The following is a 25,561-nucleotide window of genomic DNA, read 5'->3' on the forward strand; positions in this document are numbered from 1 at the left end:
AACCTTGGCTGGGAAGGCGCTTCTTTCATGCTGGACCTGCTCGTCCTTCCTCTTCATTCTGCAGCTCTTGTTTCTGCTTGCATCAGGCACCCTCTGAATGTCCTCTCTGCAGTGAACATACTGGTTCCATCTTGTATCCCACGGTGGTATTGCATCTGCCTGAGATTTTGTGAGTCAGAGCGAGGCTAAGAGAAGATAAAGTGTTCTGTATTTACCAGGCACTAGAGGAATATAGACGACAGTCCCCGTCCCTGTAATAATCCCACTTGTCTTTTCTGGCTTTGAGAGTGACCCCTGGCCTCTCTTGTTTGTCATCACAATGAATCACCCCAAGAAATAACTTGACCCTGCAGAAGTTAAGAAGTTCTCAGTAAAGAAGCCTTAGACTTCATGCCCATAGGGGGAAGCAGGGGAGGTGAGGTCACTCTTCTCTGAAGCAAGATTGCTCTTAGCCTGAGTACAAACAGTGCCTCCTGGTGGTTGTCAGCTGCCCTTAGGAAGGAGAGGGACCATCATTGTTTGGAGCATTAGGAGCCTCTGACTGTTTCCTGTCTCAGGACCAAACAGAAAAATAGGTGATCATCAGCCTCTGTGGAAGAGGAGTCCTTCGTGGAGTCAGATTTTCCTCCAAGGATTCCCTACAGGAAGGGTGCTTGGCTTTTGATATTTGTCCAAATCCCCATCCCAGGAAGCTTCCTGACTCTTGTTTCTCTTACTTTAAACACACAGACTATGGAGGCTCTGGCTCCCTGACCCAGAATGCTGCACCTTTGTATCCAGGCTCTGCCATCATCTACACAACTGCAGTTCACTGACCTTTCTTCCCTCCTTTCCCCTGGGGAAGCTGCCTGCTGTTTCTGGACCCCATGGGGTGTCGGGAGGGTTTCAGGATTGAATGCAACTCTCTCTGGTTATAATATGATGCTGCCAACGACTTTGAAGCTCCAGGATGAAGGATGCTGTGTGAAAGAGCATTGTTATTACATTTTTGTTAAAAATATGGATCAAAGGCTGGCTATACAGTAAAAGTGCGAAATGTTAATTATTGTTATAATATCATAACAAAGCAGATGCTGGGGTGGCTGAATCCTATGAGAAACCCTATTATAATAAGCCAGTGGGAAATGTACACATTACAAAGATATTTGGCAAGGAGGCAGATTTGGTTTTGAAATCTCAATGAACAATTAAGTGGAATAAAAAAATAACTTTTAATGCTAGGAAAAATATAAGTGTCTTGACAACTCTTTTACATAAAAATAAAAAGCTGCCTCTTTTATTTTTTTCTGCAAAGAGGCAACATTACTGCTTTTCTTGTCCCCTCCCAGCAGAAGATATATTTATGGTTTCCTTGGGTGTAGGAAAGATTAAAGCAATGTTCTTCCGCACAATGACCTCTAAAATAGCTCTCTTTATGACAGAGATGAATGGGGAGGGGGTTGTTCTCAGAGCTAAGAGTAAGTCTGATGTTTTTGAATTTCAAATAAGCCTGCGCTGTCCTGCGTGCACCTTCTCTTCTCTATGGTATATTCTGTTTGATGGCATTGCATATGTGGGCTCTTATATACATTTTTAAATGCCACTGGCATCTCTGGCCCAAGCTTTTCATGTAATTTCAGCTCCCCAGAGCATAGTCCCTTGGCTGCAGGTGGAGGAGGAGAGGGAGGGAAGGCCCGAGAAGATGGATTTAGAAAGAAAGCGAGAGCCCAAACCAATCAAGGTCAATAGAAATTGATTTCTGAGTTCTAGTGCTTTTCTGCAAGTGGGGAGTGTGTGAACTCACCTAGCATGTGGCACCAACTCCCAGTGGGGGATGGGAATGCATCACCAACTCCCAGGGAATCACTGAAGCATTTATCTGCATGGGGATATGTCTTACCTCACAGGGGAAGAAAGGGAGATGAGCGAAGACGCATGCAGCTCAAAGGGCAGCAACACTAGCAGATATGTCCTCACTGGTGGCGCTACACACATATTAGAACAACAGTCAGTCACCTTGGCTTCTTCTCCATGGCTCTGTGTCTGGACAGGCACCTGGCCTACTTCCTGTTGTTATTCTTCTCTAATTCTCTGTCTCTCTCTGTCTCTCTGTCTCTCTGTCTCTCTCCCTCTCTCTCTCTCTCTCTCTCTCTCTCTCTTCCCTGTTTCTTTTGCAGAGGCTTGCCTGCCATTAGACACCCATGAGCTCCATGTTGGTTGGTTCCTTGTATCACATGTTCTTTAGTCTGAGGGGAAGAAAGTGAGCAGTCAACAGGTTAAAAACTGGTCACTTTGAGATTGGGTTGGAGCAAAATCCTCTGGGCTTTGGCATTAAAACAGTTGTTTGGCATGACCAGTGATGGGGCCTGAGGGAACTTCAAAGGGACAGAGCAGCAGAGCAGAGCCTCCTCGGTGAGCCTGTGCTTCTACTGGGAGGCAGAGGATGGAGAGGGTGAGCACCTTGCCTTTTCTGGAGGCATGGGAAGATTTCAGGCATACTTCTCACCACTTGAAAGACAATCTCAGGGTTAATGTGAGGGTTTGTGCAACACACAGCAACAAGGGAAGATGAGCAGAAGTGAGGGCAAATTGGAAGGGTCTACTCTGCCCCCTCCCCAGCCACCAGCAATTCCCTCCTTGGCAGATAACTTCCAAGAACAGCCCAGAATGGCTAAGCCCACTGTGAACACCACAGAGACGATGTCTGGTCCTCAGGATGAGTAAATTCCTCTCCACCTGCTTGTCACCAACTGGTGGAGAAAACAGTCTTTCTTCATGACAAGGGTAGGAGGTCTTGCTGAGAAGATATTCCTTCTGTTATCCACATTGCTGCTGAAAGAGTACTGCCCTCGTACCAGACAAAAGGGAGGTGATGTGAGATGAACTGGCCAGCGGGAGGGAGGGCCAGCCCAGAAGTCTCCATATATAGGAGCATCCAGAATAATTAAGTGAGACTTCAGGAGAAAGACTGGAGGCCAGGAAATGCTAGAGCAGGATGAGTTTAGATCTAATTCTTACCTGGGAGCTCAGTTCCTAGGCAGACAGAGAAATGACAGTGAAGAACTTATTGGGGATTGTGGAACTGCAGGAAGCAGTATACAGGATGCTTGGCTCAGCTCAGGCTGAGTAGCTATTGATGGCTAGAAAGGTCCTGGTACCAGTTTGGCCATATCATAGATATCTGGGCTGAAATGGGTTTCCCCGAATTCACACATTGGAATCCTCACCTCTATTACCTTATAGGGTGATGGGAGCTGGAAGAAATATTTTGGCTGGAGTAACAAGTTAATTATGTGAGCACTAACTCAGGAGGACCAGTGTCTTTGTAGATTTGGTCGTGGTGGGAAGTCTGGGGAGGAAAGACCACAGAGACAGAAGATCCCATGGGCTTAAAGCAGGTACAGCATCCCTGAAATGAGGGCAGACACCTGCTTACGCTTCCACTACCCTGGGGTGCCCTAACTAATGATAGCAGGTAGAGCTGGAAGACTTGTGGGATGCAAGAGTGACCTAGAGAGAAGCCCTGACCCAAAACCCGAAAGCTTCCGATTCCATTGGTTGTAGTGAATACCAGCACAGCCCAACTCCTGGCCAGATGGACAGGAACCTCGGGCTGCTTTGTTGGATACTACAAGCCCACACTCTTCCCACCTCAGGAAGATTCTACGAGTTAGGCAGATTCTTTAACCAACAACGTCTTCTTGAATAAAATGTTTTATCTCTGATCAAAACAAAGTTAAAAATAAGATGAGCTAGGCTCTCTAGTTACAGTAAGAGAGAATGTGTTGGCTAATTTTATGTTAACTTGACACAATCTAGAGTCTTTGGAGAGGAGGAGACTATAATCGAGAGATGCTTCGATGAGGTCTGGCCGTAGGCCAGCCTGTAGAGCATTTCCTTAATTAGCGATTGATAAGGGAGGGGCCAGCTCGTTGTGGTTTGTGCTACCCCTGGGCTGGTGCTTGTGGGTTCTATTCTGAGCAAGCCACGAGGAGCAAACCACTAAGCAGCAGCCCTTCATGGTCTTTGCCTTGAGGTTCATGATCTGCCTCAGTTCCTATCCCAATTTCCTTCAGTAATTCCTTCTGTGATGTAGACGTGTAAACCAAACAAGCTCTTGCCTCCCCAACTTTTTTTGGTCATAGTGTTTTATCATAGGAATAATCACCCTAACTAAGACAGAAATTGGTACCAGAGGCATTGTTATGGCTGACCGACTATGCTTAGGGAGGATTGGAGAAGAACTTTGGGACTTTGACTAGGAAAGCTATTGAGTGTGAAGAGCTCAGTAGACTGCTCTGTTGGAGCTATGATGAAGAATGTTGAGAGCAGAGAGATAATGAAGGGCTGGGCTGTGATGATTCACAAGGAAGTAAAGACTCTCCATGGCCATTTGTGTAAGGAATCTATGGTGTCTGGTTAGCAGGAGCTGAAGAAATAGCTGAGGTTATCAAGAGAGCAGAACCACTGAAATAAACTTTGCTTTGCTGCAATGGATGCTGGTCGATGGGACTGAAGAATCAGCTGTGATTAAGAACCATCGTTGAGATGAAATCTGGTAAGTGTTCACTGAAGGTCAGCACATGCAAGTTTTCTTCCAAGGTTGTATCTTGAGCTGTCAGCCAAACTTGGTAATGTGTAAGAGTCACCAGGTGGTACTGGTTTTGAAGGCATGGAGTTATGAAGAGCAACCACTCCTTGGCATTGTGAGAGACCAGGAGAGGCCGTTGGTGAAGGTACAGCCTCAGTAAGAGTAGAAGCCCCAGGACTGAAGGCATGGAGGAAAGCTGAGGCTTCACACCATGAAGGGAGCCTTTGAGAGGCTACTGGTGAAAATGCAGCCTAGTTGCAGCAGAAGACCCCAGCATTGTGGAGATGCCAGTACCATGAGACGAGCACCAAGAGCAGCTGTGGAGTGGAACCGGCTGGAGCCTAGAAGACCAGTTGTGTGTGCTGCAGAGCGTGGTGGTGGAGAAATGACACAAGCTCCTTGGAGGAGCCCAGAAAATCCTGTACTGTTGGATTTTGGTTTTGCTTTGTTCATATTGTGACTGTGCCCTGGTTCTTCCCCCCTGAAGTAAGGAAGTGTTCAGCTTACTTTTTATTTTATAGGCATCCACAGCTGAGTGAGTTTGATTTTTTTTTAGATAAGATTTTAAATTTTAAAAGAGACTTTGGGATTTTACAGAGACTGGACTTTAAAGTATTTGAATTGGTAAAAGACTGTGGGACTTTTAAGTTTGTGATGTTTCATATTGTGATATTTATTAATCTGAGATCTTGGGAATGAACCAAAATAAGGAAAGGTTATATCTTTAAAAGTATTGTTTATCAAGTTGACAAGAGGACACGTATGCTGGCTAATTTTATACCAACTTGACACAGACGAGGGTCATCTCAGAGGAGAGAACCCCAATTGAGAAATTGCCTCCATAAAATACACTGTAGGCAAACTCGTAGAGCGTTTTCTTAATTAGTGGTTGATGGAGGAAGGTCCAGCCCATTGTGGGTGCTGCTATCCCTGGGTTAGTGGTCTTGAGTTCTAAGAGAAAGCAGAGTGAGCAAGCCATGGGGGACAAACCAGTTAGCTGTACCCCTCCATGGCCTCTGTATAAACTCCTGCCTCCAGCATGCTGCTGTGTTTTGACTGAGTTCAACTTCCTTTGCTAATGAACAGTAATATGGAAGTTTAAGTCAAACAAACCCTTTCCTCCTTAACTTGCTTTTGGTCATGGTGTTTCATCACAATAGAACCCCTAAGAAAGCAAATGAAGTTGTTTTTAATTGTTGAGTTATGACCTGTCTCTGGACACATAGGTATTAATTACAGCGAATGCTATTCCTTCTAGCAGTTTTCAGTTTGTTGACCACTTCTTCAGTTAAAGTCCCCAGGAGGGAGCCATAAGGCGTAGTGGTTGGAAAGGTGCTGAATGAAGCCTGGTGTTATCTGGAGCTCACCTCTTCCTACTGTCCTCAGTTCCTAGGAAGGAGCATCAGTGTGGGATTGGGCAACCCCGAGACACAGGAAGAACTTGAAACAGCCACCACCCATGCATTCTCTCATGACCCCATGCCGCCTTGGCAAGAGAGAACTGCATATGAACAGGCTGGGAAGTAGTGAAGTTAGGGAGGCTGGCTTGGCTACCTCTAGCAGCTGATTCCAAGGAGGTAGTGGAGAGTGGAGAAGGCACGTTTTCTAGCCCTGGTCGGGAGCTGGCTGTCATTTTGTGGTAACTGACGAACTGCCACATTCCATGGCGTGTTCCAGGAAGGGAGTTCTCTGCATCGTATTGCTGGATTCCCATGTCTTGTCAGTGTAAGTGGCTTTTATTCCACATCTCTGGGCTAAAGTCAGCCTCCACAGCTTTAGCCAGTTACTACTGTCTAGTAAAACAGGTTATGTGTGCGACAAACTAAACTAAACTAAACTAAACTAAACTAAACTAAACTAAACTAAACTAAACTATAGGAGACAAAACAAAACAAAATGAAACTAAACAAAAACCCAAGGCATTTTCTCAACGACGCCACCCAAGTCATCACCTGAAGCATGAGAGATTATAATATGGAGGGACAGGCTGTGGACAGGAGAGGCCCATGGACAAACATGGGTTGAAAGAGAGTCCAAAGTGTCATAGCCCTTTTGTGGGGGGACATCCTTTAAAAGTAAGCATCTGGTATTCTTCCTAGGGATGGAACATCCATGCAGAATGGCTTTAGGTAGAGACGCTGCAACCACAGCTGTGTCTATTTTTGGAAGGCCACCTTGTCCTTGACCCCCAGCATTGTGTCTCTAGTTGGATTTCATTCAACACATGGGGTACTGATCTGCCTGCTTCCTCTGAGCAGAGAATAAGGAAGGTGTTCATAGAAGCACCCCATTTGAGTGTTCTGTCCCTGGTCCTATAGTTTTTATATGTAAAATATGTTTTGTTCTTTGAGAATGTCATAGGTATATGCAATGTATTTTGATTATACCTCCCTCCCATTCCAAGTCCCTATTCTCAGACCTCGCACTCACACTCTGGTGATGTCTGAATTCTTGCCTTTGGGTGACTTTACTTCTGAGTAAGTTTGTCTTAAACATTCTGCTTCCTGCTCTAGTAGCATTAGACATCGAAACACTAAGACACATGTCCAGTTTTCTGAAAGCAAGGATGGTATTTTTCTTCTCTTCACAATTCTCTTATGCAGACATTGATCAAGGAGCGATCGCCATGATAAATTAAGCAGGAAATAAGACTTCTCTATGATAGCACTCCAGCCAGGGAAAAGGTTAGCGCCCTGCACAGCCAGTACCCTACAAGCTTCCTCATGCAGCAGATGGGAACAAACACAGAGACCTATAGGCAGACAATATGCAGGGAGTTAGAGACCTTGGAACATCTCTAAGTAGGATGTCTCCATTGAATCCTTTCCCTCAGGTCTTAGGGAACCCTGTGCAAAAGAAGGCAGAAAGAATGTAAGAAACAGCAGGGATGGAGAACACCAAGAAGTCAAAATCCTCTAAGACAACACGGTCAAAGCTCATATGAGCTCACAGAGACTGGAGCAGCAAGCACAGGGCTTACACCCTATACCAGGTCCTTTGTGTATATAATACGACTTCCGGTTTAGTATTTTTATGAGATTCCTGGGTGTGCAAATGAATGCGTCTCTGATTTTTATACCTTGGTTTTTTTTCTAAATTGGATGTTATTATATTATATTAATTATATTATATTATATATTCTTATTCATATCCCTTGAAAGCCAGTTTGTTTTCTAATGAAAGACAGAAAGAGAGTGAATCTCAATAGGAGAGAGGTAAGGAATTTCAAGGAGTAGGATGAGGGAAAATAGTAATCAGGATATATTATGAGAAAATATATTTAAAAATTACCAAGTTAAAAAAATCTCTATAGCAGCATTCTTCTGGTCTTAGTAAATTCAGACAGAGTGGGGGGGGGGGACTGGGAGTGAGATTCTCTAAGGCAGGTGTGACAGCCTTTACTCTTCTCTTCAGTGGTGGCAGAGATACAGAGATTCAAGCTATTATCCATGCAGTGTGAGGATTTCCCGTCATCCTTTAGAGACCTTGTCTTCACTGTATCCTTGGCTTTGAGGCAGAGAATTTCAGAAGGAACCAGTTTAAAGTGGAGGCAGAGTTTATTAAAAATCAGTTCAAACAATAATTTTAAAATGTATTCCTTGAGAGCTACATGCATTTGTACGGTTTTGATTAAATCTACTATCTAGCAACTTCTTTACCATGTGATACCACCTCCTCTCATGATTTTATGTCCTTGTTATCATTAGCATCACTGCCATCATCATCACCATCACTAGCACCATTATCACCATCATCATCATTGTTATTAATAGCCTCCTGAGTCCAACTACACACAGTGCTGGCCATACATGAATGGCTTTGGAGCTATCTTCTTGGGAATGGGCAGCTCACTAGTGGCTACATCCCCAGAGAAAAGTGGTTCTTCCTTCCTCAGCAGCCATCTACTGCCCATAGCTCCTTCCGTTAGGGGTGGAGACAAGAGTTCCCATCCCCCACTCATGCTGGAATTTTGTCTGGAAGGATCTTGTGCAGGTTTTGTACAGGCAGTCACAGCTGCTGTGAGTTGATGTGTGGATTAGCCATATCTGGAACACTTGTTTGAGAGACTGAAGAAGGGTTCATAGAAAGTTGGTGGGGCTGGGAAGGTGACTCAGTAGATAAAGGCTGCAGCCAAGCTGATGCCTTGGGTTTCATCCCTGAAACCCAAATGGTAGAAGGAGAGAACTGATGCCCACAGGTTGTCCTCTGTCTTCTACACATATGTTGTGGTACACACATGAACATATAAAATGTAAGTGTATTTATACACACATACAAACACACATTCTCTCTCTCTCTCTCTCTCTCTCTCTCTCTCTCTCTCTCTCTCACGGTCAGGAAGGAACAAGGTACATATGAGAGCATAAGAAGGCACACATAGGAAGCACATGTGGGCTTCTCAAGGGAGAGCTGTACTTCATTGTCCTTGCAAAAGCCATATAGAGAATCTTGGTGAGCTCTGAAGCCATTTTCCTCAAATGGTTGCTGAGAAATTTAAGTAAGATCACAGGGTGTTTCCTGAGGTGCATCTGGAAAGATTATACTTGGTCAAATAACATTCTACATCACAGGGATGCTGGAAGCTAGGATCTCACTCCTGTAAGCATAAGTTAATAGCTTTGTTTGTAAGATCCCTGACACGTGCCCTGGGAGGAGTGAATCTTTGCCTGATGCACACTCAGGCCTTAAGCCTGGTTTATTGCTATTTTCACATTCTACTTCCTGCACAAATGAAAAGTTGTCTCTGTGTTGCCATCCTTTACAGCCAAGGTTGTGAACTGTGCTGGAATTCTTCATTCTTAGCTAGCAAGAGGCTGCCACCCAACTCAGGAGTGGTGGGCTCCTTATAATTTTCCCTGTCTTGATCCTGTCTAGTTCTTTTATTTTAAACATTTACTACTTCTTCCTCTTCTTCTTCTTCTTCTTCCTCCTCCTCTTCCTCCTCCTCCTCTTCCTCCTCCTCCTCCTCCTCCTCCTCCTCCTCCTCCTCCTCCTCCTCTTCTTCTTCTTCTTCTTCTTCTTCTTCTTCTTCTTCTTCTTCTTCTTCTTCTTCTTCTTCTTCTTCTTCTCCTCCTTCTCCTCCTCTTCCTCCTCCTCTTCCTCCTCCTCCTCCTCCTCCTCCTCCTCCTCCTCTCCTCCTCCTCCTCCTTTGTATGTATTGAAAGGACTTGGGTGGTGGAATTTAAGAGGGACATTGTGACTGAATGTTGGGAGTAAGAAATTTCTTACAGAAATTTATTATTAATGCCATGGACAGACAGACAGACAGAACATGGCATGGGCTCCAAAGTTTCACAGCAGGAATCTACAGCCAGGCTTGCTGATTCCCAGGCAGAGAATGGTGCGGAGGGCAGGGTGTGTGACCATGACAGCACTTTTGATCTGGTACCTTGGGGGGTATTTCTTACCTAGGGATTCATAGAGCATGTGTCAGTGGGTGCCTGTGGGTATCTCGAGAAGAGTGTGCCGCTGTAGCTCTGCACCGTGGCCTAAGCAGCAGGATGCTCAAATAATGGTCTTTATAAAAAAATTACTTCTGAGAATTCCTTACATAAGCATTGTGTGTAATCATTCCCACCTTTCTCTCCTTCCCAAACTCCTCCTGTGTTCCTCTCCCAAATTCATGATCTCTTCTTTATGTATATAACATGTAATATGTGCTTGCACAATGTATATTGTGCATATTCAAGCAACTGAATGCATGTAGCATTGTTCATATATACATGAGTCCATAGCTGACCACTTGGGATTTAACTACCTGTTCAGGAATTATCCCTATAGGAAACTGATTCTCTCTCTCAGGAGCACTGACCACCTGTAGGTGCTTATCTAGGGGTGGGACCATGTGGAATCTTCCTTGCCCATGTCAGCATGACAACTTGGGTTGGCACTATGCTGTTCTTTTTAGGTGACTGTATTATTGAAATTTCATGGGTGAATTTTTCCTGTCATATCTATGGGGTCACCATCTAGCAGCAGACATCCTGGTCCTCTGGCTCCTACAATCTTCCTGTGCCGTCGTCCATGATTTCCTCTGAGCCTGTGTTGCAGCTGTATTAATTGGGTTTGAGCATCACACAGACACTTATTCTCTACATTTTTGAATCTCTGTAACTGTCTTTACCTACTGAAGAATGAAACTTCTTTGATGAAGGGCAAGGATTATACTCATCAGGGTAAGTGGGAGCATGAACTGTACATAGCATTCTTACATATATGTGTATATGTGTATGTTTATATGTATGTGTGGGTTATGTCTGTACTGCAGGATACACATATGTGCCTGTGCTTGGAAGGCCAGAGACTAACTTTCAGTATGATTCCCTGGAGGTCATACAGCTTTTCTTTGACAGGATGATTAGGTGAGACTGGCTGGCCAACAAGGCTAGAGGTTCTCCCGTGTCTGCATCATCCTCAGCGCTGAGTTTGCAAACTCAAATCATCATGTTTGATATTTACATGTGGGTTCTCGAGATTGAACTCAGGTCCTGGTGCCTGTGGCAAGTGCTTGCTCTGAGCCAGCCCAGCCCAGTCCTCTTGCTTTGTTCCTAAGTGAGCAGCAATGAGTGGGATCAGCTGGTTTGCTTTTTTTTTTTTTTTTTAATCACTGGAAAAAGTCCACAAAAGCCTCCTGAAGGGTTCTAGGATTCCCAGGGAAGCTGTGTCTGTTCACACACATTACTGTCTAGTCAAAAGCCAACTCAGCTCGGGGCAGGAACATCTGACATCACCCCTCAGCCTGGCCCAGCAACCTGGCTGGAAAGCTTGTGGCTGGGAGCAGTGTGCCCGTCAGCACGTTACCCTCGACACGTAGAGTCTAGCTGGCGCTGGCTGGTCCGCGCCACGGTGTGACGAGAGGATGGCCAGACTTCATGAAGGCGGCTCATTTCCAGAAACCGGGCACAGTGCTGCTGGTGGCCACAGGCCAGAGCAGGCAGGGATGGTCATGTACTGGATGAACAGCTTAGAGGCCTTCTTCTACTAACTGTGCAGCTTGGATCAGTCTGAAGTGAGGTCTCAGGTTTAGAATTTTCCTCCAACCCATTCTGGTTGTGGTAGCAAGCCCCTGAGCCTGCAGACTAGCATACAGCTTCAAAGGAAGAAGCACTCACCTTTTCCTTTCTGAAACAGACATCCTGTCAGACGGAGTCTGTTTTGCTTTGAGAGAGTATCACTGGTAAATCCTGATGCCAAATACAGATGTTCTGGAGAGAGAAAAACAACAATCAGATCAGAACTTAAAATACACTGGAAAATTCCTGGTAACAGAAACTAACTTCTGTGAGGCCAGGGACTTGCAAATTAAACTCAGCAGCAAATAGAAATCTGTGTGTGGGGGTGGGGAGTTCACCTAATGGAAAGGGGCCAGGCAGATTGAACTCTGGTCCTGCCTTGATGGTGCACTCCAGGGCAGGTCCTGACACAGCCTCCTGGTACGGATGGAAACAGGAATGTGGAGATCCATATTCAGTCTGTGATCCTGTTTGCTCCAGGCCTCTATGGTGTAAAGCGATAAGTGTCAGTGCATTCAGGGTTCTGCCCCTGTAGATTTGATTGTGTATGGGGAACTGGTGGGATGTAACATGGATTCCTCTGCTCTGCGATGGAAGGGAACAGGGCAGGATAGACCAGAAAGCTCACAGTGTTGCCTGGTCATGCTGGAAGGTAGACAAGAGTCTCAGGCTGGCAGAGACTTTCAGACCTGAACTCTGGAGAGCTATGCCCTGGAGGGAAGAAACAAGTCTGAGGTCTAAGCTTATGTGAGCTGGAAGTTTCCACTGTTTAGGAAGTCAACCCTGGTGCAAATTTAGCTCATGGTATCAGATAGCCTGGGGCCTGCAGGATGCCCACGGTGGATGGTTGTGTGTGGTACCAGAGTCTGAGATATGTTAGGGATGAGGATAGACAAGCCATATCTAGTGCCTGTGCCTGGTGTGCACAAAGCCCAGTCACATTTCTCACAGAGGGAAATCACCTATGGAAACTTGTGGTCCTTTTCAGATCTGCCTGTGGATGGGCCCCTGCTTGCCAGTATCCCTGCTAGGATTTTTCAGAGGACAGTGGTGGCTGTCCCCATAAATACCTTGCTGAGGCCCAGCTATTAACACTTACAAGGAGAATGCCAGCTTTGTGATTTCAACTGTAGTGTTTACACCCACCCAGAATACTCCACAGCCTAGCAGCAAAGAAGCTTATTTGCTTTTAAAGGTTTAAAAGACATTAGTAAGAACACCATGTCCACCAGCATAGACCATTCGCAACATATTCATCAAGATCTGCTCCTACTGAACTGGGGGAGCCAAGTAGATTGGAAACAGTGTTGGGTTCGTTGTGTGGCTTATTGGACATAGAAAGGAAGACACCGTGTAGAAATGACCTGTAGAAGGTTGTGGCCTGTGCCAATGATGAGCATAGAGACACCTCCACTGACACCTCAGAGGACACAAGAGTGTCTGGTGGGTTGGACCTCACTTAGAGGCATGGGCAGAGGAGCGGGGGTGAGTGCATTCTATGGAGCTGAACATTTGACAGTGCCTTCTGAAAATTCCCCGAGGTCGAGGTCCCAAGAAGAGCACTCAGTGCCTGTTCTATCTCAGCAGTTAAAGTCAAATCCCTTCTATTCCATCACTCTGTTCTTGGACTTGTCCAGAAGATTTTGGTTTGTTAACTTCCTGGTCTAGAATATCCTCAAAGGGTAGGCTAGACGAATCACCTTATGATGCCCTGTGACTTGCCTGCTCCTTCAATCTGGCCTACCAAAATGGAACAAAAGATATTGGTACACATGAGCTTATAGATATCCTACAATCTTTCAAGTACCTGATGCAGAGTCTCTGCATATGTCCACAGATACTAGGTGTCTTAGGGTTTCCATTGTCAACATGGCGCGAAGCATGACAACACACAGGCAGACATACTGCTGAAGACGTAACAGAGTTCTACGTCTGGATCAGCAGGTAACAGGAAGAGACTATCATACTAAGTCTGACTTGAGCATTTGAGACCTCAAAGCCTGCCTCTCCCCCAACCCCAGTGGCATGCTTTCTCCAATAAGGTCACACCTACTCCAACAAGGCCACCCTCCTCATCTAGTGCCAATCCCTATGTATCTATGGAGGCCATTTTCTTTCAAACCACATACTAGTTATGATGATTAGTGTTCCTTGTGGACTTGACAGAATCAAGAACAACTGAGAGATGGGTCTCTAGAAATGTCTGTTGGGGATTGATGTGGGTCAGCCCCTTGCTGGATCCTGGACTGTAGAAAAAGAGCAAACTGATCCCTCATACAGACATTACTCTTCTTCTGACTGGGGCCATAATGTTGCTTTATGCTCCTGCTGTCTTGATTTCCAAACTGTGGTAGACACAAACTGTCTCAAACTGTAAGCTGACACAAACCCTTCCTCCCTTAAGTTGCTTTTGTTAGGGCATTTTATTGCAATAGGAAAAGAAACGAAGACACTAGGAAACAGAAGCCTAGTGTGTCCTATCCTGACTGAGAACATTCAAAGTGTTCATTGAGAAGTAGCAGCAAGATTCCAGAGCAAAGGTGAAGAGGATGCTTCCTGAGATGAAGGCTCTCTTCTCACATCAAAGGAGTGAGGGAGAGTTCAGAACCAGAAGTTGGTGAGGGGTTGGGTAGGTGAGAAGGGTGAGGGCTGTCCTTAGGTATGAAGCTGCAGTACTAAGAACCATAGTGAAACAAAGCTGGACCCACAGAGAGGTGCAGCAGGCTCTTCGCCTCATGCATGCGGATTGCTTATACAGGAGGAAGCGAGGAGCTGCTATTTTAACGTAGAGCTGCAGTTTACACTTGTGGCTTTAGAGCTGTGGTTCTTGGTCACCCACATCCTTGTATGCAAGTCTCTGACCTCCCCGGATAGCAGCTGTAGCGTGGTGGGCTAGGGAAGAATCCAGGAGGTGATGCTGATGGAACTTCTTCTATATAAATTAGTTCCCAGAGCCTTGTGAGGACACAATGCCTCTTCTTTTATGAAGAGCAGCCCAGGAATTGCCTCTTAGGCTGTGAGTTCAGGGCAGGGTGGTGGACTATTCTGAGACACTGAAGGCAAAGGATACAAGCATTTTGTAGGAAAGGAAACAGGTAGGTCATTTGGTGCACTAATAACAAACCCAGAGAGTAAGATTTCAGCCAAGTATTATGGAACGGGGAAAGGGAATAACATTCGAAATGTAAATAAGAAATACTCAAGTTAATAAAGAAAAAAAGGAAAAAAAAAGAGTCTGTGGAGGGAGCTGGCTATCCCTGTAGCCTAGGCAACCCTTAGGCCAGTGTTTCTCAACCTATGGATCACAACTCCCACAAGGGTTGCATATCAGATATTTACAGTATGATTCATAGGAGCAGCAAAGTTACAGTTATGAAGTAAGACTGACATAATTTTATGCTCGGGGGTCACCATAACATGAAGAACTATATTTAAAAGGGTTGCAGCATTAGGAGGGTTAAGGACACTGCCTTAGATCATCAGCACTCTCCCCAGTGTGGGGTTGCTGATCAATCTCTGGTTCTGGAAATTAGCTCTATTCTTTTATACCCTGCCCTTCAGTCAAAGCACCAGATCTGAGCTATTCTGGGGGAATCATATTCTGGAGTCCTGACTACATTTGGAGAGGATTGGCAAGAAAGACAGATGTGTTGGTAGGTTCATTTTCTAGATCCAAGCATAGGAGGATAGGGCTGTGGACTAGGTGGCTGAAAACAACGTAAACGTGCTCTATCATAGCTTTGAAAGACAAGTCTTCAAAATTGGGACGGCAGCAGAGTTACACATTGAAAGGTTAGGGGAGGATCTTTCCAAGTCTCTTCCAGCTCCCAGTCTTGTCTGGCTGTGATTGACAGCCTTCTCTGCCAAAATATTTGTGTGTGTCTGTGAGGGAATTTCCAGAGAGGTTCAGATTATAGAGAGGAAGACCCATCCCGAATGTGAGTGGTATTAACCCATACTAAGGGGTTTCAGACTGAATAAAACAGGCAAAAAGAAGAAGGTGAAGTGATACCATCATCCATATCTTTGTTTCATCATTGTTGATATAACAGGGCCAGGAACTTTATATTTTAGCCCCCATGAATTTCTCACCATGATGGATGGTGTCTTCAAACTGCAAGCCAAAGTAAATCCTTCCTTCATTTAGCTGCCCCACCTCCATGCTTAGTCACAGCAAATGAGAAAAGCAAGCTGTACACAGACATCCATGATGCCTCTTGGCTAATGGCAGCTTCACTCCGCTCTGTCTCTGTTGACCGGTTGCTTTTCTTATGAGTCACATCCAAATTTTCCTCTTCTCATAAAGTCATTCGTCTTATTGGATCCAGGCCCCCCCTTTTAATAATAATGGCTACTTTTAACTTAGTGTCATCTCTGAGGAGTCTATTTTCAAATAAGGTCACATTCACAGGCACCAAGTGTTTAGAGCTTAGATAATTTGTCCCACTTTGAGGGCAACATAGCTCAACGCACTGTAATGCCAGATGTGAGAGGGCACCAATTCTATAATTCCACCATTGCTCAGAAGCTTTGAAGATATTTGGGAGATGATATTTCTGGGAGAGCTATCAGTGGTCTGTGAGATTATAGTTTGAGTATTTTGTTAGGCTATTACAGGACAAGGTGACCCCAGATGAACTTGGGGCCATTCTTGTGTATGTGTCATGAGTGGTCAGCCCTTGGCGTGCTCTTCATCAACTGCATTACCTAATGTCACTGGTACTGTGGCCAAGTGTATGTCATCCAGCAGGATTCAAGAGAGTGTCTGGGGCCAGACTGAGTTCTACACAGAGTCACATTGAACAAATCTTCAGTGTCTACAGGGTTAAGTGAGATATCTGTGGCTGCTATGCAGAATCAGAGCATCCTTATTTCACCAAGATTTGGTTAAGAAAAAAGAAAGAAAGAGAAAAAGGAAGAGAGAGGGTGGCATAGTCGCTTTGGTTGGTAGTTGCAATGTTTTGGACCCGGGTCACATTCTGATGTCTGTTGGATCATAAACACCTGGTCCCTAAAGCAGCCGAAGTTCATTTCATTTTTAAAGAGCGGAATGGCAAATTTAAAATTCAAATTCATAGGAACAGCAGGGAGAGAGCACAGCTATAAAAGTGTTTCAGACTACAGTGTTTTAAATGAAGGTTAATTTCCTGATAAAGTAGGAAATGAAGAAAAAATTATCTCCCTGCACGAAAGCATGGTTTAGAATACTATAGCTCAATTAGATGTTCTGATTGTGCAAACAATCAGCCTCGTGTCTTGTTAAACTTCATCTTTTCAAATTATGAAGCCTTTCTCTGCTAAGATTAGCAGGGATATTAAGGCTACCGTGGATGAAAGCTCCATAACAGCCAGGAGGAAGATGATAACTCGAGAGGACTCAGAGCTACACGAACTCTGGAGAATCCCACTGTGTCGCCAACATTATTAAAAAGTTGTTCCACATGGAAATTAACTCCCAGGCTTCAAGTAGAAAAATTATTATTCTTTGCTCCCCCCTACCCCAAGTTATCAAGCACCTTTTAACTCAAACGGATTTTGCTTTGCACAGGCTGACATGTACATCAGCCATGTTAACAGACTCACGAGCAGTCTCATTGAACGTTGTTTCTGTTGGATAGAATGTTTACCCCATATGGGCTAGGTTGAGAGAGAAGACAAGAGAGGACCCCTGGAATTGTGTGGTTGTTGCTGGAAATCCAATATGATGCTAGAAGTTTCACTGAGCATATAGGGAATTTTATGACCACTCAGTGGGCTGTATGCAGAACAAAGAGATGGGCTGGCATTTCAGATACACCTCTTTTGCTTCTAGGACCAGTGGTAAAACTGAAGAATATGTTGACAGACTTTGCTCACAAGCCATGCATTCAGTATCTTGGTGAGGTGTTTGGCTCATGTCACAGCTCTTTCCCTCCTCATTCCTTCCTATTCTCTGTGTTATTTCTTCATCCCCAGCCTGTGACAGTCCCCAAACGTAACACTCCCCGCCCTGGGATAGTTCCTAGCATGTGAAGCTCCTAGCCTTTATGCTCTTGTACTTCCCACAAGGTGCATCCCCTCTATGACTTACTGGGCGTCTTCTCTAGGCTACCCTGTGCTTATCTTTCCTGTTGTATGCCAGTTTCAAGGCCCTTGGTCTCTGAACTCTTTTCCTGACATTCAGCCTTCCACCCAACAACTTAGGCAGGTGCCCCTTCCCTGCCTACTCTGTCTCACCCCTCAGCTCATCCTATCCCCATGATACTGTCTCCAACTGTGCTGCTTCTCGGCCACCTCCATCCTGAACGATCAAGGTCAGGCTTGTGCTGGTGTCTCCAACAGTGGGCGACCGACAGAGTGTGTGTTCCTGTGGTTTATTTCGCTAGTTGAGAGTTGGTTCTCCCCATCTACTATAGAGATTTCAGGGATCGACTCAGATCCTCAGACTTGGTTGCAAACACCTTTACCTGCTGAGTCATCTTGCAGGCTCTATTTACTTAGTTTTGAGACAGGATGTACTGGCTGGTTTTGTTTGTCGACTTGACATAAGTTAGAATCATCAGACATACAGGACCCTCAGTTGAGGAACTGCCTCCATGAAATCCAGCTGAAAGGCATTTTCTCAATTAGTGATTAATTGAGGTGGGGGGGGGGGCAGCTCATTCCTGGGATGGTGGTCCTGGGTTATAGAAGAGGGCAGGCTGAGGAGTAAGCCAGTAAGCAGCATGTGGCCCTCCTTGGCCTTTGCATCAGCCCCTGTCTCCAGCTTCCAGCTCTGCTTGAGCTCCTGACCTGACTTCCTCCAATGATGGAGTATGACCTAGAAGTGTAAGCCAAATAAACCTTTTCTTTTCCAACTTAATTTTTGGTCATGGTGTTTCATCACATCATGAGAAGCCCTACTAAGACACAGAGTCTCTTGTAGTCCAGGCTGACCTCAATCTTGTATCGGGCGGAATGACTTTGAATTTCTGATCTTCCTGCCTCCGTTCCCCAAGTATTGGGATTGTGGCTGTGCATCACCTCACCCCAATTTCCTTGTATTGTAGAGTGAAGTGCACGGCTTACAGCTGTAGTGCTCCATTTGCCCTCAAGTTAATCTCACCAACATTGTTGTCTTTTTAGCAGTAAGTGCTGGGAAAGTCATGAACTCTGGGTACCTCAGTTTCCTGGGGTATTAAAGTGGAATATTAAAAAAAAGCACCTGAAGTTATAGGGAAGGTTCCCTGGGCTGGTACTTGGGGAGAGTTAATGCTATCTTATTTAGTATCGATGGCTCCTTTCAAATCTTATTCAGACACCGAGACCTGAAGGCCTTAGTGCAGTGATGGCCATTCAACCAGGGAGGCGTGCTTAAACTTGAACCCAGAATTGTGCATTTTAACAAAGTCAAGACTTTTCCTGCTGGAGGTCAGTTTCCCTAGTAACTTTTCCACAGAGCCCTGTGTTTGGTGCACAGCGGGTGGATGTGCCTGTGGTTCTGAGCCTTCAGGACTCTTGCCTATGGTAAGTAGTCTTAGGGACCTCCCCCAGTCATTTTGCATAACCAGGGGATGCCCAAGGTTGTCCTGTCAGCATCACCTGACACGGTAGATGTTTTTCTTAGAAATCCCAAATACAAATGTTGTTGTTTCTAGAGTTTAACTTTCCAAAGGACATTCTTAGACCTAGCTGTAGAAATCCCATAAATTAAATTGAAATTGGTCATGTTTACGATGGAGCTGTGAAAAAAAAAAAACCAAAAAAACCCAAAAACCTGCAAGTGTTACGGATTTATGGCCCTGTGCTCACATTCAGCTGCTCGCGGCTTCTGCTTCTAGGTCTTTCTATGCTGTGTGGGGCAAAATTTATATTTGTGGGTGAGATCATTATAAATCTTTTATGTACCACAAGTGCAGTTTTAAATGTTCGCAGGCATGCAGAACTAGGCCCAGGAGGTACCTGCTATATTTCATGGATCACAGCTCCTCTTGTAGCCGGCAAAAAATCAAATTCCTTAAAACCTCAAACCCAAACTCAATTGCTGAACCTTGTACTTGTATCTGACACTTCTCTGGAGATGCAGGCTTTGTGACAGAGCTCGATGCTCAGAATGTCATTAAGAACAAACAAACAAACAAAAAAACAAAAAAACAAACAAATAAGCGAGCCCTTTCCCTTCTCCCTCTTCCTCTTCCCTCCCCTGCTTTCTACCTTCCACAGCCTAACAAGTCAGGCAAGGCTTCTACCACTGAACTACATTCTCAGATCTAAAATTATCATCTAATACCTGTTTTGTTGCTGTTGTTGCTGTTTGTTGATTTATTTTCCTTTCTTTTCTCTCTTTCCCTTCCTTCCTGTCTTCTTTCCCTCTTTCTTTTTTTCCTTTTTCCTCCCTCCTCCTCCTTCCTTGGTCTCACAGTGCAGTACAGGGTGACCTGGAACTTACCATGTCACCATGCTGGCATTACACCTGAAGCCATCTTTCTACCTTCCTGTTTTAGCCTCTGCAGGGCTGGGGTTGCAGGAATAAACTACCTTACCCAGCAGCTATATTGATTATGTTTTAGACACAACCTTCATGGGCAGTTGTAGTAACCTTTGCCTCTAATTCTAGCACTTAGGGTGTATAGACAAAAAAAGATCAGAAGTTTGAGGCTATCCTGGACTACTTGAGACCCTGCCTCACTAGAATAAAAATGAAACAGTATAAAATAATATAAACACCTTCAGGTATAGCCATTTCCCAATGTCTTGTTATCTTCTTTGGTTGGTAATATCAATTCTTCCTGGCTGGAGAAAATAGTTAAGTTGGTAAAATGCTTGCCACAGAATCAGGAGGCTCTGAGTTCCCAGCCTAGAACTAGTGAAAACTGGTGGGCCTGGTGTCACATGCTTATATTTCCAGCAGCAGGAGGCAGAAGTGGGGAGATCCCTGGGGCTCATTCCCCAGTCAGCTTAGCCTACTTGGTATGGCCCAAGGAAGTAAGGCATTCTGTCTCAAACTTCAAGGTGGACAGACCCTGAGGGATGAGGTTGACCTCTAGCTCCCACATATGTGTACCTTCATAGATACACATGTGCATATGCTTTCGTGCATGCACACACACACACCACACACACACACACACACACACACACACACACACACACACACACACCATGTTGTTTAAAGGATCTAGGGGCCATTGTCCTTGCTCTTTGCCCAGTGTCCTCTCTCTATGCTGCAGTTAGCTTCAGTTATCTTCCTGGTTTGGGTTCTATCCCAGGACTCACCTGACCACTCCTGCCTCTTCTCCAATTCCTTGATCACCTACTGAGCACCAAACACCAACATCCTCTTCTCAGGGTCCTTTAACATAATAAAACGCACCCAATTTGTTAACATAAATTCAGCTTTCTGAGCTGTTGTATGTCCCAACTGTGGCTTCAGACCCTGTGTGTCCAGCGGGTGTGGAACCAAGACAGATCACCCTGTTTTGTCACAGGGGAGAGGAGTACGTGGAAGGAGTTCTTCCACAATTGGAGTGTGGAGCAGACCACAAGGCCAGGAGCCTAGGGAGGAAGCACAGGGTGTCTCCTGTGGAATAAATTATCTGCAAGGGTTGTGGTTAGTGTTCAGTCTGAGTGAGGCCCACACAGCTGGGACACCCTGTACTTTTGATCTGGCCTTTCAAGCTTGGGTGATGCCAGGAAATTGCCTGTAATGGCCTGAAGGCTGCAGTATAGAAAATGAGAAGGGATTGTTACAAAAACAATGAGGGCTACTTCCCCGCCCTCCCTTCCCCCCACCTGCTTTGTGCCCTGAGTCCATCTTGGCTCCAGGAGGGGGTGGGGGAGCCTGGACCCGGGTGCTTGGAACTCAAGGGCTGTTTGGCTGCAGCCTGACTAGTTTGCGGGCAGGGACCTTTCCTGGGCTCTGAGGCACACTGGCTGTGTCAGACAACCGAGACACATGTCACTGAGTCATCTCTAACAGCCCAGTCATTCCGGCCACAGGAAATTGGGCACCTGCACTCCTCTCTTGAGAATAGCTAGCGGGGAGAAGGGGCATGGGGAAAGTGTTCGGTTGATTGACTTGGCACTCATGGCCACACCCTACCTTCAAACATGGTGGATATATGAGCAGTCTCAGAAGGGTACTGCAGTGTTACCCCTGGGTGCCTGTCACCACAGGACTTGAGAGTTCCTTTCCATAGTGAAGAGAGAAGGGGGTCATCCTGCATGCATTGTACCCCACACCTGTCAGGTGATCTGGGGAAGATTTCCTTCCTTTCTTTCATGCTGACCCCTAGAGCATCATCCTAGGGTGGACTTTCTGTGGAACTGGTGGTGCCTGACAGGCGTGAGTGCAGAGGGCACAGAAACAGCTGATTTGGCCACAGGCATTAGAAATCTGTGCTGGCTTCCTATTTCTATATGACTATATGTCCTCAGGGACTGACATGTGTTCAGGATAGTGGTTTCCCTTAGGGGAAAGTCCTGGCACCAGTTAGGTCATCACAGCAGAGCAAGTGTGTCATTTGTAATCGTTCAGAGATGACAACTTAACACTCTGAGGTACCCTGCTACACGCAACTTCATGTGCTTCATATAAGTCTGTGATATAGATACCTATAATACTCTTTCCCATCATGCATTGGGACATTGCCAAGCTTAAGAGTATTACAAAGCAAGTCAGGGGAAGGTAGGTTTAAAGCTAATGAAGAATACCTTAATTGGCAGAGGCTGAACCATGTGGCCAAGGTCTTTCAGTGGCATACACCAGTGCCATGCAGGTCAAGGAAGAACATGAGGTACAGCCAGTGCCACCTACAGGAGGCACCAACAACCTCTTTGCTTTAGTAGAGAGCAGAGATACATTAGAGTATTAAGTTTTCAACCTGTGTGTTAAGACCGGTTTGGGAGGGGTCATATCAGATATCCCGAATATCAGATATTTACATTGCAATTCACAACTAGCAAAATTACAGTAATGGAGTAGCAACAAAAATGATTTTATGGTCAAGAGTCACCTCAACACAAGGAGCTGTATTCATGGGGCGGCATTAGGAAGGTTGAGAACCATTAGAGAAAAGTTTGCAATGAACTTTGTCATGGCAGATGAAAGAACACATTCACATGGTTCCACCTCCATGCCAGTTAATGTGTTCTCTGTGGTTGTGATGGTTAGATTGGTGGTCAGATAAGGATGGGGAAATGAAAGATGACATCCTGAAATCCTGCTGAGGTCTAGGTAGGTGTGTGTGTGTGTACGTGTGCGTCTCTCTCTCTTTCTCTCTTTCTGTGTGTGTGTGTGTGTGTGTGCACGTGTGTGCATGCATGAGAGAGAGAAAGAGAGAAAGAGAGAGAGAGAGAGAGAGAGAGAGAGAGAGAGAGAGAGAGAGAGAGAGAGTCTTCCAGCCTCACTCCTTGGGTATATGTGAGGCAGATACTTGGGTACCGGGTTACCACATACATTGTTCTGCAGTAGCGGTGATCGTATATTTTATTCATGGGCTATGTTATTCTATATATGCTAATGTTACTCAGACCATTCCATCATCAATATCCCTAACTGGTGTTTATTTTTTAAAGATTTGGTTTATTTTTAATTATGCGTATATGCATATATATCTACATATGTTTGCACTTGTGTGTGTATGCAGACGTCCAAGGAAGGTGTTGGATACCCTGGAGGTGAAGTTGCATAGATTGTGAGGAGCCCAACATGGGTGCTGAGAACTGAACTCTGGTCCCCTTCAAGAACAGAGTGTACTTAACTGCTGAGCTGTCTGTCCAGCCCCTTCTAACAGCCAGCTATTTATAACTCTGCTTTCTTTTGTCACCAGGAAGCCAGCCTCATGTGCACCAACATTTCTGCGGTTCGGTGGCTGTGTTTTCCCTCCTGTCTACATGGCATATAATTCTCTCTTTTTTACTTTTGTACATCAATATCTGACATAGAAACTTAAAAGTTCTTTAAAAAGTCGTTTGGATGGTGTTCTACTGGGGCAAACATGTGAAGGAATGTTTTGTGAAAGTGGACACAGGTGTGAAAGGCTAAGGCAGACTTGTAAAGGAATGTTTCGCTGAAATAGACACAGGAGAGATGTTCTGCTAAAGTAAGCATGTGAAAGGACAGGTGATAAAGGATTCTTTGCTAATAACATGCATGTATCAGACCACCTTACATTGCATCGTTGAACTGCATTTGTCAGGACTCCATTTCTCAAATGCACCAAAAAACTTCTGGTGGTGTGCTGCAGTTTCTTGTCGCTTCTGTGGACTTGGGCTGATTGGATGCATATGCTGAGGCAAGACAAATAGAGGATATGTGATCTTTGGAGGGTATAAATAGGACTCCATGGAGTGACAGAGACAGAGCTTGACTTGCTGGTATAGCTAGCTGTGCAATGCTTGTGGGTCTTGAGTCTTGGCTGATCTTGTCTGAGAGAGGCACAGCCAAGAACTTCTAGTTTCCCTCTGAGTCCCTCCTGATGACTCAAGCTGAGGCTGAGGCATGGCAGTCTCTGCTAGGTCATGTCACTGGGGTTGCTAACCCAGTTCTACCAAACTGGACTCCTGGCATTTCCATGCAGTGTTTGAGAGTAGATCTAGCTGCCACTGAACTGAACTGCTGATTTCTGGACAACCAGACAGGAGTTTCTCCAAAGAATAAACAGGTCTACTTCCCCCATATCGTTTCTTTCCTACTACCTCTGGTGGGTTATGGGCCAACAGGGAGGTTAAAGCATTTGAAAACCATCATTAAAAATAAGGTTTGAAAAAAATTAAAATTACTAATATTCTTATGTGTAAGTATGTCATTGGATTTTTCTATTTGTAAATTCAGTCTGACAATTTTTGTACTTGGCTTACAGCATGTAATCTATTTATATTTAATAAAATCACTGATTATTCAGCTTGAAATCTATTGCCTTGGTATTCAGATTTCTGTGGCTTTTGAGTCAAAACATATGTTTGGCTTTTGTTTAGCCTAATACAGAAGAATGATCCTTGCAAGAGTAAAAAGTGCTGGGGCTCTGACACAAGAGGCAGAGGGGATGTTTAGTGTGCATGGGGCTGTAAATTTGGTCCATGAATAAGAGGCATGGAAAAGAATTGTTTTAATTAAAAATATTTACTTACTTATATATTTGAGACAAGGTCTTATGTAGCCCAAATAGCTCAGACTTGCTAAGTGGTAAATGATGATCCTGAACTCCTGGTCTTCCTATCTGTACCTTCTACTGGGATTAGGCATATACTACCATGTTCTGTCTCTGTCTCTGTCTCTCTCTCTGTTTCTCTGTCTCTGTCTGTCTCTGTCTGTCTGTCTGTCTGTCTGTCTGTCTCTCTCTCTCTCTCTCTCTGTGTCTCTCTCCCCAACCCCCAACCCCAACTTACAAAATGAAATTCACTCTTAGTAGACAGACCTTTATCCCTGATTGGTGGGTGTTTCTTTCTCATTCAGTCCTGTGCATGAGAGTTTATTGTTCTTTTCGATGCAGCTTACCTTCCCAGGAAGTCCTCCCTAGAGTCTACCCCAGGCACGTGAGGTACCTTTTCTTCCTGCTCTTAGATCTCTTCTGATTGCACCTTACCACATCTACTCATTTACAAACCTGTAGTACATCTTGAGAGAACACGAGCTCCTCGGCAGGGACTGGGCCCTAGTCACAGCCCTGGTTTCTGTCCTTGACATATAGATGATTTAATCTTGGTGGAAGAAATGATGTATGAGTGATACATTTCAGATGGGCTTAAATGGGACAAGTACTAAGACCTCTAGGGGATCCAAGGTGATTTTAGTTTCCCCTTTTATGTAGACTTCTGAAGAAATTAATTCTAACTGAGGTTGGGCTCTTCATTGACCCAAGTTCCTAAGTGGGCCCTAACATAGTCTTCTTTTGTCACAGCACAGTTAGTTTGGGAAGAGATTATCCATGAGTCTTGTCCACTATTTACCATGGACAGCATTGAATACAGAATTGCATTTGAAAATCCTTGTGCTCACTGTTATATAACCTATCCCCAA

General features: G+C 44.9%; 1 protein-coding gene and 1 long non-coding RNA gene across 13 annotated transcripts in view; one reads left to right on the top strand and one right to left on the bottom strand.

The window, feature by feature from the left end:
* LOC102557053 (uncharacterized) overlaps nucleotides 1–25,561 on the top strand; it is a 177,811-nt gene that overhangs the window by 54,987 nt on the left and 97,263 nt on the right. For 3 of the 12 annotated variants that reach the window (XR_015622304.1, XR_015622302.1, XR_015622301.1), the window contains one exon: nucleotides 730–1,388. The exons of 5 other annotated variants lie outside the window; for them this stretch is intronic. The gene's annotated coding sequence lies outside the window, so the exon portion shown is untranslated. Of the gene's footprint in view, nucleotides 1–729; nucleotides 1,389–4,405; nucleotides 4,538–25,561 lie in introns of those variants that run through there. 4 more of the 12 variants (XR_015622309.1, XR_015622308.1, XR_015622305.1 and 1 more) reach the window with 3 other exon arrangements.
* LOC148005166 (uncharacterized) lies at nucleotides 11,173–21,023 on the bottom strand. Its single transcript, XR_015622298.1, has 3 exons — nucleotides 20,818–21,023; nucleotides 11,922–12,067; nucleotides 11,173–11,775 (listed from the first exon to the last, which is right to left on the bottom strand). It is a non-coding gene; the product is annotated as an uncharacterized LOC148005166 (long non-coding RNA).

Source organism: Rattus norvegicus, chromosome 6 (assembly GCF_021556685.1).
Source record: "Rattus norvegicus strain SHRSP/BbbUtx chromosome 6, alternate assembly SHRSP_T2T, whole genome shotgun sequence".
In the NCBI taxonomy this organism is placed as follows: domain Eukaryota; kingdom Metazoa; phylum Chordata; class Mammalia; order Rodentia; family Muridae; genus Rattus; species Rattus norvegicus.